The sequence below is a fragment of the Planococcus citri genome, chromosome 1 (genome assembly GCF_950023065.1).
Source record: "Planococcus citri chromosome 1, ihPlaCitr1.1, whole genome shotgun sequence".
NCBI classification, from domain to species: domain Eukaryota; kingdom Metazoa; phylum Arthropoda; class Insecta; order Hemiptera; family Pseudococcidae; genus Planococcus; species Planococcus citri.
The window spans coordinates 813,196-826,746 of record NC_088677.1 but is presented as its reverse complement, the minus strand read 5'-3'; the positions used below and the strand labels follow the sequence as shown (position 1 = coordinate 826,746).

General features: G+C 40.6%; 2 protein-coding genes across 2 annotated transcripts in view; one reads left to right on the top strand and one right to left on the bottom strand.

Moving 5' to 3' along the window:
• The window catches only part of LOC135843882 (allatostatin-A receptor-like), a 185,243-nt gene that overhangs the window by 49,874 nt on the left and 121,818 nt on the right, over positions 1 to 13,551 (top strand). The gene's annotated exons all lie outside the window — the stretch shown is intronic.
• The window catches only part of LOC135843899 (uncharacterized), a 165,368-nt gene that overhangs the window by 127,053 nt on the left and 24,764 nt on the right, over positions 1 to 13,551 (bottom strand). Inside the window, exon 2 of the mRNA XM_065361946.1 lies at positions 9,902 to 9,950. The gene's annotated coding sequence lies outside the window, so the exon portion shown is untranslated. The remainder of the gene's footprint in view (positions 1 to 9,901; positions 9,951 to 13,551) is intronic.

The following is a 13,551-nucleotide window of genomic DNA, read 5'->3' as shown; positions in this document are numbered from 1 at the left end:
TTCCAATCGACATACTGTCGTTAGTTTTTTTTATAGGATGCTTAGTTTTTAATTTTTTGGCAAAAAACTAAAACTTTTTGCAATGAACTTTTGAAAAATTTTGCAAAATAAGCTCTTTTGTTAATTCCATTCAGGCATCGTTACAAGTGAATCAGCAGAAATGAAATTTTTACCATAAAAAATGTGCAGTTTTGGCTATCAAATGATGCGTTTGGGTAGGTACGTGCTACGTACCTCTACACTCGTTAATTTAGGAAAACAGATTTTTTACACGAAAAATACGAGTACGAAGTACGAACTTTGCGTCGTGACGCTGACGCTTAGTGATGGCGATGGCGTGGCGTGGCGTTTGAAAATGTTTTTAATTAGGATTTCGCCAAAGAGAAGATGCCTCTACATGTTACCTTATACAGTTTATACGTGTATGTACCTTTCAACTTCACGTCGTCACCGTTCGACGCGATCAAGTCGGAAATTTTGTTTTCCAGCAGCCACAATCGCGCTCTTTTGAAAATTACCTTTTTTCCAACTTTGCCGCTTCGGTTTAGGCATTTTTCTATTCCGATAAAGGTGAACTACGAGTATATGTGTGTACTCTAAGCTACGTATGCGAGAAAAGGCAGCGAACGACGACGTAGACTTGATGGGTTTAAAGTTGTGGCAGTAAAACCGCTTGTTCAAGGTCTAAAAAGTATACATATACGTATAGGGGTAAGCAACTTTCGCAATTTTTATTTGTAGTTTTGCAGTGAGATGGATTTAGGAACCCCTGTCGAATTTGAGGTACATACTTATTTTGAAACTTGGAATTCATTTCGACTTGAAAAAAAAAAAAAAAAAAAAAAAAAAAACTGATCACGACGAATTTCAAATTACATAATATAGTAAAGTTGGGCACGTTTTCATCACATCCGATGAAGAGAAAATTAACGTATCAGTATTAGGTACACTCGTTATCGTGGTTTCGCCATTCTTTGAAAATTAATTCAACTCAACACGTGGTCTGTCAGTTTTGTCTGTTTTGTATCGTATGTTTGAAAAAACCAACCAAGTTAGTCTTCGCAAAGCATGTTTTACTACACGTACGAGTATTTCAAATTAAATTGTCGGCAATTCCGTTTATTTCACTTCCGACGATAATTTTTCTCGTGTACCTTACACGAATCTTATGTATGTAGGTATGTATAGCTCCATGTACGTACGTATTTAGCCAGCAGGCAGGCAGGCAGATAGGCAGGCAACGTACACTATACAACAGCTATACAGCTTCACAGTATAATGGATGTACGTAATACACTATACACGAAGATACGAGTATAATAAACATATCCCCGGTTCGCGTTTCTCAAACATTAAACATATTATTATGTAGAACGTAATAATAAGCCGAATACGATTATTTATGTAAGGGAATTAGAAAAAGAAAAAAAAACGCAGAAGCGCAGTTAGTAAGTATTACGGAAGTAATACCTTACAGGGTAATTTGTTTTTGTTTTTGTAGATACGATTTTTGCTTCATATTATAGCTTAAGACGAAAACGAAACGTTGAATATTCGCTTTCGCTTCGTTTCGTCTCGTCGTCGTTTCGTTGTAAAATCCAATTTAAGATTTGATAATGTAATTTTTTTTCATCTTGACGCGTTCGCCAAAAACAGTATCAGCATCTAAAAAAATGTAAATCTTCAACGAATTTTTATATTAATTTTACACGTGTACGTATAATTTCGCACTGCGTGTGCGCTAAAGAAAATACGTACCTATTATACCTAATAATATGCGAAATATTTCGAGCTCTTCCAAATCTGCTCTTGGGAGTCTGTTATAAAAACAGTTGCTCGTCTCACGACATAAAGACCCCCTCCCTTTTTTTTTTTTTTTTGAAATGTGAGGTAGGTATTACAAGGTATTTACTGCGTAGGTATACAGGGTGTAACACTTTTCAAGTGTTTCCACTCGATGTCATTTTCCAACATGTTTTGGCTATGTTTTCAGCAGTGTACACTCGGTTTTTACCAAATTTTTCCAAAATGTCATCACTTTTTAGCGTTTTAACGACGTTCTATGCAACTTGAGCTGAATTTTTCCATATTCTGACAAATTTCATCAATTTCGATTACTTCGAATGATTTAATTTAAATGGTTTCTACGTATCCTTATGCCCTTTTATGGTGTTTTAACGACGTTGCATGCAATTTTATACATATATTGACGAAATCCCACAACATCAATTTTTCGTAATTTTCGACGACCTTACGAGGTATTTGTCTCATCCGATTTGAACGAGATAACGATTTTTGGAAAGAGCACCCGAATCGGTTTTTCGTATCTCGTGTTCGCAATCTTAAGTAAGCGTTCAATATGGCGCAAAATTCAATACGAGGCGCGACGCGAGCTTCTCCGATAATACTATATTGACGAACTTTGCGCCGCGTTCTGCGAATTGCAAAAGCACCTTTTCACTATATACGAGTAATTCAATTATTCACCAATGGTATTCCGTTCGTATATACCTATTCGGCTACTCGTATGTGTACGAGATATCCGGAAACAAGATGTACGCGAAGAAACAGTATAACCAGCTTATGAAGATGGAAAGTTCATTTTATTAGATTTTGCTCGCGTACAGCGCAGCGCCATCGCTATCGCCATCCGGATTCGAAGATGGGAGAATACGAAAGAAAGAAAGAGAGAGAGAGAGAGACGACGTATAATAAAATTAAACGAGTGACAATGCTCGGCACTTTCATCTTACGAACCGACTACGGTTCTTTTCAGTTTTCGCTCGTCGCTCGTTGGCCGTCGGTCGCCGTAAGTTCAAGTACCTACTTAGCTCTGTAGGCCAGCTCGTCGTAAACGTAAACGTAAACGTAAAACGTTGCAGAGTAGTTGATAGGTCAAAATCCACTCGGATACGCACAGTTGCGTTAAATCGAAAAATACCCCGAGGTAACGGATTATTCAAAATGAAGGGGGAGAGCTTAAAGGGTAATTTCACGCGCCAAAATTGCGGATTCGCGTGTGCGAGAAGCAAAAGGAAGTCTTTTCCGCAAGTTCTCTCCTCCAAAAGTAAAAATGGCAGCATATCCGGTATAACTAGATACGTACGTACAACGTACGAGTACGTATCTGTTTAAGAGGTGTTCGAGGTAATCGTTATTTACGACGCGATGGCGACGTTAATTGAACGTCGTCGCGTCAGCATCTCATGTTTGCATTAGTTGAACACCGCAACCCGATACGACGCGAACGATGGCTCTTGAATGACTAAAAATACGCGTAATATCGCGAAAAAAGTTACATTCGAGTGTGTTACGGTTGTAGTATGTAGTGTACGTACATGTACAAGTAAGTGCAATAGAGCGGGTATTTCAAATTCGATTCGAGTAGGTAAATGCCATTCGTTGGTTTCAACTTTATTCAAGTACGTACTCGTTACTCGCTGAATGAGAAAGTAGTCGAATAATCGTACTCGTACTTCTTCGTTGCTCCATCAACGAGTAATTCGTTCCTACCATCCTCCTTGCGGCTGCATCTACGCTCGAATCGCGTTAACATTTCGCCTCCGCCTCCGCGTTTTCAAGACTCTTACTCAACAAGTTGACTTTAGACTTCACTCGATTTTCACTTTGGTAACGCACCGCAACTCACTAAGTAGAGATTTTCGATACTTCCTGCCCTGCAAACCGAATACTTTTAGGCCTATTTTATTTTTCCTAATTCTTCTACACACTTGGTACCCAATCGAGCTGGAATTTAGTTCACTGAAAGAACATGTTGAAAAGCTCCAAGGAACCTAAAAATATCCAAAATCGTTCGTTTTTGCGACAACTTCTTCTTATTGGTGCCGTTTCACCCCTCCAGGGGGTATCGTGATTATGACGCAATGGCAGCCGTTTCTGTGACACGATACACCAGCTCCCTCCAACTGTCTCTATTTAGGGCGCTCCTGATGCAAGCTGGAAGCTGCGTCCAATGGCTTTCCGAATGGAGTCCATCCAGCTTGTGGGGGAGCGTCCGCGCCCTGTTCTTCCCCCAACCTTGCCTTGGATGAACAGGGACTCCATGGCATCAGCCCTTGTGACATGCCCAAAGTATTTGAGTATTCTGCTGAGAACCACTGACAACAATATTTTCTGGACACCGATTTCCCCCAGGACGGACACATTGGTCCTTTTCTCCATCCATGGGATCGGAAGCATTCTTCTCCAGCACTACATCTCGAGCACATCAATTTTTCTTCTGTCTCCCTCACACACTGTCCAAGTTTCTGAAGCGTAGAGAAACACTGAGAAAACCAGAGCATTTAGCAGCCTTATCTTCAGAGTCTTGCTCACTGCTGTATCTGACCATATCTTCTTTAGATGAGACATGGCACTTCTTGTGATCTGCGCTCTCTTTGTTATCCATGATGGATCCCAGGTATACAAACTGGCTCACCACTTCGATTCCATCAATTTCCTGTATTGCTGGTGAGTTGTTCTCAGGCTGGTTCACAATCATGATCTCCGTCTTTGCTTTATTTATTAGCAAGCCATATTTTGCACTGACCTCTTCCAGGCATTTCAGAAAACTGGTCATATATTCGACACATGAGGCGATGACGGTGGTGTCATCAGCGTAGCAATAGCAAAGGCTTGACATTTGTACACCTCCAATTGATACTCCTCCTTGCCACTCACCTGAACCGTCGTCATTGGTGCTTTCTGATAGATTAAACAGGAGTGGGGATAGAATGCAGCCCTGTCGTACTCCTCTCTCTGGGGTGGAATTTTTCGGACATTGTATCTCTGTTGATTCGGACGTTTGCCATGCTCCCCTCATATAATTGTTTGATCAGCCACACCAGAATTCTCCACAGTTTTTGCCATTGTATGCAGTCAAAAGCTTTCTTGTAATCTACAAAACACAGCACAGTATGCACATTGTATTCTTGTGCTTTTTCAATCAGCAGCCTGAGGTTGAGGATCTGCTCCCTAGTTCCTCTTCCTCTCACAAATCCTGCTTGTTCTGGAGGGATTTGACTGTGCATGAGTGAGTATAACACCAGTCATACACAAGCTTCAATAGTACTTTGTTGGTGTAACTTATCAGATTGTTCTGTAGTTCTCACAATTCTCAGGAGATATTTTTGTACAGAGTAACATATATCGACTGTACCCAGTCCTCCAGCCATTTGCCACTCAGCCGTATCGAGTTGCATATGTTGTGGATTTGGCGAGTGACTTCTTCACTTCCAGCTTTAAAGACCTCAGCTGTCACCTTCTCTGGTCCTGGAGCTTTGTTCTTTTTCAAGTACTCAATGGCATTGATGACCTCATCAAGTAGAATTGGTGGCTCTTTTTTTTCCAAGGTGTTGAACCTAGGATCATCAGGAAGCTCCTCCTCCTCCGCATATACAGAGTGTCTACTAAAATCAAAAAAGCGAATTTCTCGCCTTTTTCTTGCTTTTTTCTTGCTTCCAAAAATGAAATTTCTTACCCCTCTTCATATTTACGCATAGATAATCTTCGCTAACCACTCTAACCCCCCCCCACCCAAACAAAATTTCTCAACAATTTATTCTTCAAAGCAGAGAAGTGCATTAATTTCTCAAATGAAAAAATAGTAATAAAAAAACGTAATAAAAACAAACGTTGAGGCAAGTCTACTGAAGTGAATTCAATTCTATGATGATAACAGTAACAAAATGAAAAGTAAACTCGAATGCGGATCGAATAAGTCGTGTTATTTGGGGGGAGAGGGAGTATGATGTCATTTTTTCAACAAAAAATTGTTATTTTTCCGACAAAAATCAAAATTTTAACGTGGTGAATACCAGTGACAATGTGACATATACAATTACAGGATCAAACCATGAAAAGAGCTTAGTTATATTTTTATTTGTGATTGAGGGGAGAGCAAAATCAGAATTTTAGACACGAGAAATCGACATTTTGTTGTTTTCAGAAAACCCTTCACAATGAATGATCATTTTATTGAAATGAAGTTAAAATTACTGCTCGAGCGAAGCGAGAGCGAAAATTTGTTGAAAAAATTGTTGTGAAAAACGAAAAAACGACCATTTTGTATGCTTTATTTTACATTTTCATCGGAGCACAATAATATCAACAATTTTAAAAAGTTGGTCGTTCTGTGCAGAGAATGAAAAAGTTGCACTTTCCAAATGGTTTAAGTATTACCTGGAAATCAAAAATTTCCTATTTAATTTTTGAATTCTTAAAATGTTTTAAAACAGCATCTTGAATGGCCCGAGCGAAGCGAGGGCAAAATTTTTTGGAAAATTTTTAATTCAAAAAGTAGAACAACATCAATTTTAATAAAATGAAAGCTTGAAATTTTGCTGGGATAACTTCAATTTTTCAGAGATTTTTGATGTGAATTCTTGGAAATTTTCTTGCTTTTCGAAGGAATTTCTATACTATTTTCTAACTTTCTTGCCACCCAAGCGAATTTCTCGCCTTTTTCTAACTTTCTTGCCTTTTTCTTGCCAGTAGACACTCATGCTTCTTGCAGTATTTTCTCCATGTCTCTGCAACCTCCTCTGCATCAGTCTTAACTTTGCCCTCTTCATTTCAAATGATCTGCTTACTGGCCTTGAATTCTCTCGTAATTGACCTGATTTTCTGAAAGAGCAACCTGGTCTTGTTCTTCTCAGCGTGCATCTCAATTTCCTCACATAATGATGAAATGTGGGCATTTTTATCCCGTCATGACAGCCTACTTGTAGTTATGCGCCGAGATGCAGCTTCCTTTGCTCTTCTATTGTCTCAATTGTCTCCACAGTGAACCAGTGCTTCCAAACTTTTGGGGTTCAGTCCTTGGATGAGTGGTGTCATATGCCTTATTTATTTATGTGTCCTTTCAGCTTGAACCACTGCTGGTTTGAGGGTGCCTCGGGGTCTGTGACTGCTGTTCTGAGAGACCTGTCCAGAGTGACAAGTAAGGCCTTAGGGTTGATGATTTTCATCGTTTGTGGTATCATTTTCTTCTTAGGTACTCGTAGCTTTAGGCGCAGCTACAACATCAATAACCGAGGGGTAAGGTTTGTTAGCCACTAGAGTCCCTTTCTCTAGAAGTAGTCAAGCCTGTCACACAATGCCTGTCCCAACGACAGTGATATGAACAGGCAGCAAAGTAGGCAGTTCTTCTCATCCATGTTGTGAGGGGTGGTAATTCAACCTTCAGCTGGCTGGGAGCTGTGGGAAGAAGCTGAAGAGGAACTCTACAGTTGGTGGAAGAGCGGAGGGGTAGCGCAGGTCGGATGTGCTATCTCAATAAAATACCTCAAGTCGTTACAACATTGCTAAACAACAGCAATTCACTGACAGCTCGCTCACAATTCCTGCCCTAGACAAGGACGCGTCCTTGGATCGAGCAGGCGAGTCTCCAGCGCCTGAAAACTGGACCATCCGACTAAGGGAGCAAACCCTAACAGAAAACTCTTTGGTAGGCAAGGGGACGACCAAAGTACCTTCCCATGAAAATTATGCGACAAATCACTCAATTTTATTTACTCCCTGAAGCCCATCCCACTTTCCAAATCAATTCTCACAATTTTGCTATTTTTGTGAAAAATTGATACGCCAAAAGGTCATTGCAGCCATTTTCAAAAATTCGCCCAAAGTCGAAAAATCAATTTTGGCAGTTGCAAATTTGGTCCTGAGGTCTGCTCGGCATGTTTTTCCGGTGTTGCGAATTTCAGCTTGATCCGAGTCGACGAATTGCGAAGGTTGCCTCGAGAGTAAAAGTCAACAACAATCGAAAGAGCATTCGAAATGAAAACGGTACCTGGCCTTGTATACTTGTACGAGTACATAGTTTGATGCGAAATCCAAAAGATCCGTAAGTCGAGATATTGCAATTTTAATCTCGCTAATCTCTCGACATCTTGTATTTCAGTGATAAGTGGAGTAATTATCGCGCCATTTGAGTAGAGGCATCGTAGTATGTAGAACATGGTGGAAGATATGATACAAAACTGTACACGCAGCACACAGCGCGAGGTGAAAAGTTGGAAAAGTTATCGCGTCGGGTTTAATTTACTAAGAAGCTGACGAAAGGCGGGTATATACTCGTAGAGAGGTAAGCGACGAAGATGGTGGCAGTGGCAGTAGCGATAGCAGCGAACGCCGAGAAATCGATATGATAAATTCGGCGATGACGGCGAACTGAACTTTTATTAACTTGGCCGTTAAGGTGTAAAGTCAATATATTCTACGTATATTAAAGAAAACAATTTTGTCTCGAAGCTGCGGAATTAGGCGAGGCGCCCGCCACGTCGCCATTCCGCAGATGGCAACTTGTCGTCGAAATTTCGCGACTTTGAAAGGTTTACTCGCGCGTATTCTGCGAAGCGAGAAAGCTACTGTTTAGGTGGTACTACCTCCCTCCCCCCCCACCAACATATCTACAGCCCATTTAGCAGTGGGTGATTGGCGCGGTCGCGATATGCTGGTAGTTGGTGGTAGCTATACTGTTATAGTATAACCAGAGCAACAGCCTGTCGTTTGTCGTTTGTCGTCGCTCCGGCATTTCACCTTATGCTAATGGCAGCGATTTTTGCCCCTGCGTGTATCGTCGCGTTCGCGTTCGCGTTAAATTAAAATTTAACGCTGCTTTTGTGTCGTTTATAGGTACTCTCTTTCGTAGGTAGGTATAAATTTGCCGACGCAGCGTACTGTACCTACCCGCTCTGATGAAGGTTGGTACTCGGGCTTCGGAAAAGCCAAGACGAGACGTCGAGGAAGGAGTAAATTCTTACTTTATTCGCTCGTCGAAATAGACGCATACGCGTCCTCGTCGCGTCGTCCTCCTCCTCCTCCTCCAAATCCATCTTGTTCGATGAATTGGGTTTAATTTACACAAAACGCTATCGACGTCGTCGTCGATGGCGTACGCCGCGAGGCGAGGCGAGGCGAGACGAGAGTAGGTAGAGGTACACCTGGATGATAGATATACTCGTATAGTTCGAGTTGTATACTCAATTGAGACCTATTTCCTACCTAACGTAGGCTGCTAAATCGCCAGAATGAGTCGAATTTTTCGCTCGTTCGGTTTTATTTTCATTTATTTATCGAGCTGGTTTGGAAGCGAGGAGCCGCGAGGCGACGCGGAAAAGTTATCCTCTAAATCATTGACTGTTTGGTAACCCCCTTCCACCGCCGCGCCCGCGCCCCTTCGTCGTCCAACGTAAACGCGTGTAAAGTTTCGAGTTATTTTGGGGCCAATTTATCGAAACTGTCGGCGGAAAATGTTAATTTTTAAGAACGACTCTCGTCCGTCCCGCTCTGTTGTATTCTTAGTTCTCGTACCTACGGCGTTTCTCCAACCTGCTCTTCTTCTCGCAAATCTTGTACCTTTTTGTTATACGTATTACCTACCCGTAGTTCCTCTTGGCGTTAGTGTGAGAAGAATCAATCAGGCGGTAATTTATTAGGTACAAACTTGGAACGAAAACGAATGCTAATGGGATCGCGACTTTTATACGCCATGCTATGCCATGCCGCGACAATATTCGTGACAATTTGCATCGCTCGATGCTGGTATTTTCATACTATTTTTGCGCTTTTCCGATGGTTCATTAAGGAAACTCGAATCGAGCGTAGAAAAAAAATATCGCGTCGGTATAGTAATTTTCACGATGAAATCGTGTTTACGCTCGTACGAATCGTCTTAAAAAATGGAGCAGAGATACGGGTCTCGAAGAGAATGAATTTTCGAAATAATCGGCGTTTTTTTTCGCTCCCAACTCATTCCAACCAGTTTTAGGGAGAATGACCCAATTCCAAAACATTTGAATTCGCGTAAACCTTTTAATCAAGACATCTTACTGCAATACACAACATAGCCTAATTGTAAATCAGGTAAAATTATTACATACTTATATGGAAATCCACTCACCAATTTTGTCGTTTTCCAGTTTCGTGAAAATTGTCATTCGCATCGTTTTCTGAAACAAAAATGAAAAAAAATAATAATAAAATTACAGATAAGTTGGTTGTTGAATAAAAATCGCTTATTAGGCAGATAGATACGTACATACTTGGATATCAAACGAGGAAAATTAATCAAACCCTTTTAGAGGAGTGGGGGAAATAATTATATGAAAACTTGGTCGGAGGGGCTTCGTACCTCGAGGACTATTTTTCCCGGATCAACTTCGAAATCCCATCGAACGGCCGATTCGCTCCTAAAAAACCAAGCTATACAGTTGTAAATATTCCTATACCTACTATACAGTAGGTGTACCCTATTAAACGAATACAGTGCGTCTATCATTTCTGTAACATGATTCGAGTGACTTATGAATGAAGGTACCAACTTGATTTTATTCGCAATAATGCCACATCTGCTCCTTTCACCCACCAAGGCGCTCTAATTTGTTCAATGGAAAAATTCATCGAAGGGTTGATTCCGAAAAAAGCACTCTCCCTCACCACGTGTAGCTAACTCGTCTCTTCGAGATTCAAAGGCGTGCGTGCGTGGTGAGGGGGGAGGGGCGTAAGACTGAAATATTCCCAAATTTTTCCGCTAGATTTTCCCAGCATAAATCTTCTCTAACGGTCAATTTTCCAGAAAAAGTCATTTTGTACGAAATAAAACACGGTGAAGTCCGATTACACGACCAGTTTTCATCGATTTTTTATTTTTTTGGTGAAAAAAAAAAAACGTGAATTTTGATCGTGAGGCTGTCTCGAATAGTGAAATATTTTTTCAACGTTCCAAGATCATTTTTATCTTTTTTTCAACCTTTATTATATTCTATTTTTATACTTAGGTATTTTTCATCATGAGTTCTGTTCCAGCCCAGCAAAGTTGGAAAAAATTACGTCTTCGACCTAGAGAACACGCGTTTTCTTTTTTTCGTTCGAGTAACTCATTTTTTTCGACCGTTGGAGATATACTCGTAAGGACGGACGGGACGTCGACACGTCTTCTTGGATTAGCGCCTGGTACTCGTACCCGTACTCGTATTTAAACGTTTTCGCCGAAGATATTTCAAACGAATGCTATACGACATTTTTCAAGAATTTAATACGAATACGAGTATACGAGTATGTAATGCTAGGATACGATACAAAATGTGTAATGCCCTTCAAAATTGATTGCGCAGTTTTTCGCTCTAAACGACAAAAGCGATTACGTGACTCGTATAAAAGAGCCGTATAAAAAATTTCAAATATTCCAAAATATGGAAATGGTAGCCATCGTATGTATCAGCAGGAGGTGCCTCTACCTCTACTCGTACGAGTATAAGAACTTATGTGTCATTGTGTTGGTGAATGTGGGCGACGCGACGCGATGGAGATAATGACGTTACTTTTCAGTTTTCAGCATACTTATCTTCCTACATGTATCTCTTCTATCTACCTGTACATCTATCGTCTATACACATGATAGTGTTTTATCAGATAGTAAAAAGATTTCTGTTGAGAAGTTTTGACAGATGAGTGTTGAAGAAAGAAGTTGAATAGGTGGAATTGTTGTTGTTGTCGTCGTCGTTGAAAACTAATAGGGCTTCGACGACGTAGCTGGAAGTTGTTTTGACTTTCTTTTCGCCATTCATCGGTGTCGAATTTTCTCCATCTACGGCGTATAGGTTAGCAGGTAAAGCGTATTATTTACCTTTGGTATGACGTTCGGTTAAAAGCGACGCAAATGAAAATAGTTTTCACTTACGCAACGACGTCGAAGTGACGCCATCGCCGCGCCGCCCGGCGTGGCTGCGGCTGCCAAAGTAAAAGAATACCGCATTGTTTATAATCAAAATAAAAACATTAGCGATGTTCCTCCTACGAGGCTACGTGAGTGTTTCGACGCAATAAGTACTACTTACTCGTAATACATACTCGTATATCGAATAGAGTATTTTTGTCAAAATGACTATCCGGGTGCTTGCGGATAATGTAGGCCATATATGGAAGCTAACTAAGGTTCGTATAAGTGTGCGTAATTACGAGCGAAGGCAAACTCGTAATTGTATACAGTATCTTGGAATTTCTTTCGCCGCAAATTTTTTTAATTAACGTTCGGACCAGCGCCGCCGTATTTTCGTTAGTTATTTTTTTTTGCTCTTTTTCATTTTCGCTTTTTCTCGTTTAAAAATAACGGAAGGAAACTACGACGGAGGAAAAAAAGAAAAACATCAACGTCCACACGTAGAACTGAAACGAGAGCCAACTAAAAAACAAGGAAAAATTCCGGTTGTCGTAAAAAATATGGCATGCTTACGCCCCGCGCCCGCTCCGCACCACGTTACCGCTCCTCACCGCAACCGCGACCACAACAAGGGTCAAAGTATTTCAGCATTTCAGACGTTTTGGAAATTTTCGCCGAAATTAGTACACGCGAACACGATACCTACACTGCCCCACCGGCCAGCACTACCCGACGTCTAATGCGAATCCTTCGAATGTGGTGTTTTTTTAGTCGACTATTCCAAATTCAAACAGAAGCAGCTGCAGAGTTGGAACTCGAACTATAGGTCGCGGTCATCCATTTTGCCAAGGCTGTGTATCTACTTGAAATCAGCGTTCGCGTCTGTACAGCCTAAAAGAAATGTCATTTTTGTCGAATTTTCTCCATACACATTGTACATACATAACTATTGTGGCAGGCCTTATTTTAGAAAGTTTAAAGGAAATGATTTTTTCCCTCAACATTTTTGGAGACCTCTGATTCTCGATGAATTTAGGTGGTTCTCGAGGGCGTCGTTTTTATCAAAATGTGCCTAAAATATCCATTTTTATTTATACAGTATAACTGAACTACGTACATATTTGGGAAAACACATTTTTTGTACAGATGATGGGAATTTCTCGAAATGTCCTCGTTCATTTTAAACAAAAGCACCGTTTTTGGAAAGACCATAGTCTGAACCTCCCTGCTCCCTCTCTAATAGTCACAATTTCAGCTGCTCAAATTTATTTGATGTTGATGGAAGTGAGGATATTTTGGGGCTACGACATCGGATCAGATCACCATCTCGTTGAAGCAGCCATCAGAGTCAACAACATAGGAAAGATAACTGAATGTAGACAGATGCAGCTCAACATCAACTCTTTAATGAGACTGGCTGTATAAAAGAAGAATGGAGATCACTGAAAAAGACTTACCAATAGAAGAGCAGTGGTTATGACTGAAAACTATTGTACAGAGAGCAGCAGAGGAGGCACTAGGAAAAAGATCAAGTAGACAAAACCACAAAAAGCTGAAAATCTGAAATGACGAACTCTCAAGAGAAGTGAAGAGGAAACAAAACCTTTTCCTGAAGTGGATGAGTTCAAAGAAGGAACAAGACAAAGGCAGCTACAAAGAACAGTGCCGCAAGATAAAAAATATGATAAGAGAAACACGACAGGAACAATACAAAAGGTTTGTGGCGAACATGGGAGAGGAATACATATAAACTGAAACCAAAAGTGTACAAAATAATCATAAGAATAAGTATCGGAAGATGAGGTACACAGAGCCAACATTGCCCCACTAGACTGTGAAAAAATGGTTAAATACTACGCAAACTTATGGAGTGATCCCGACAATGAAATTGA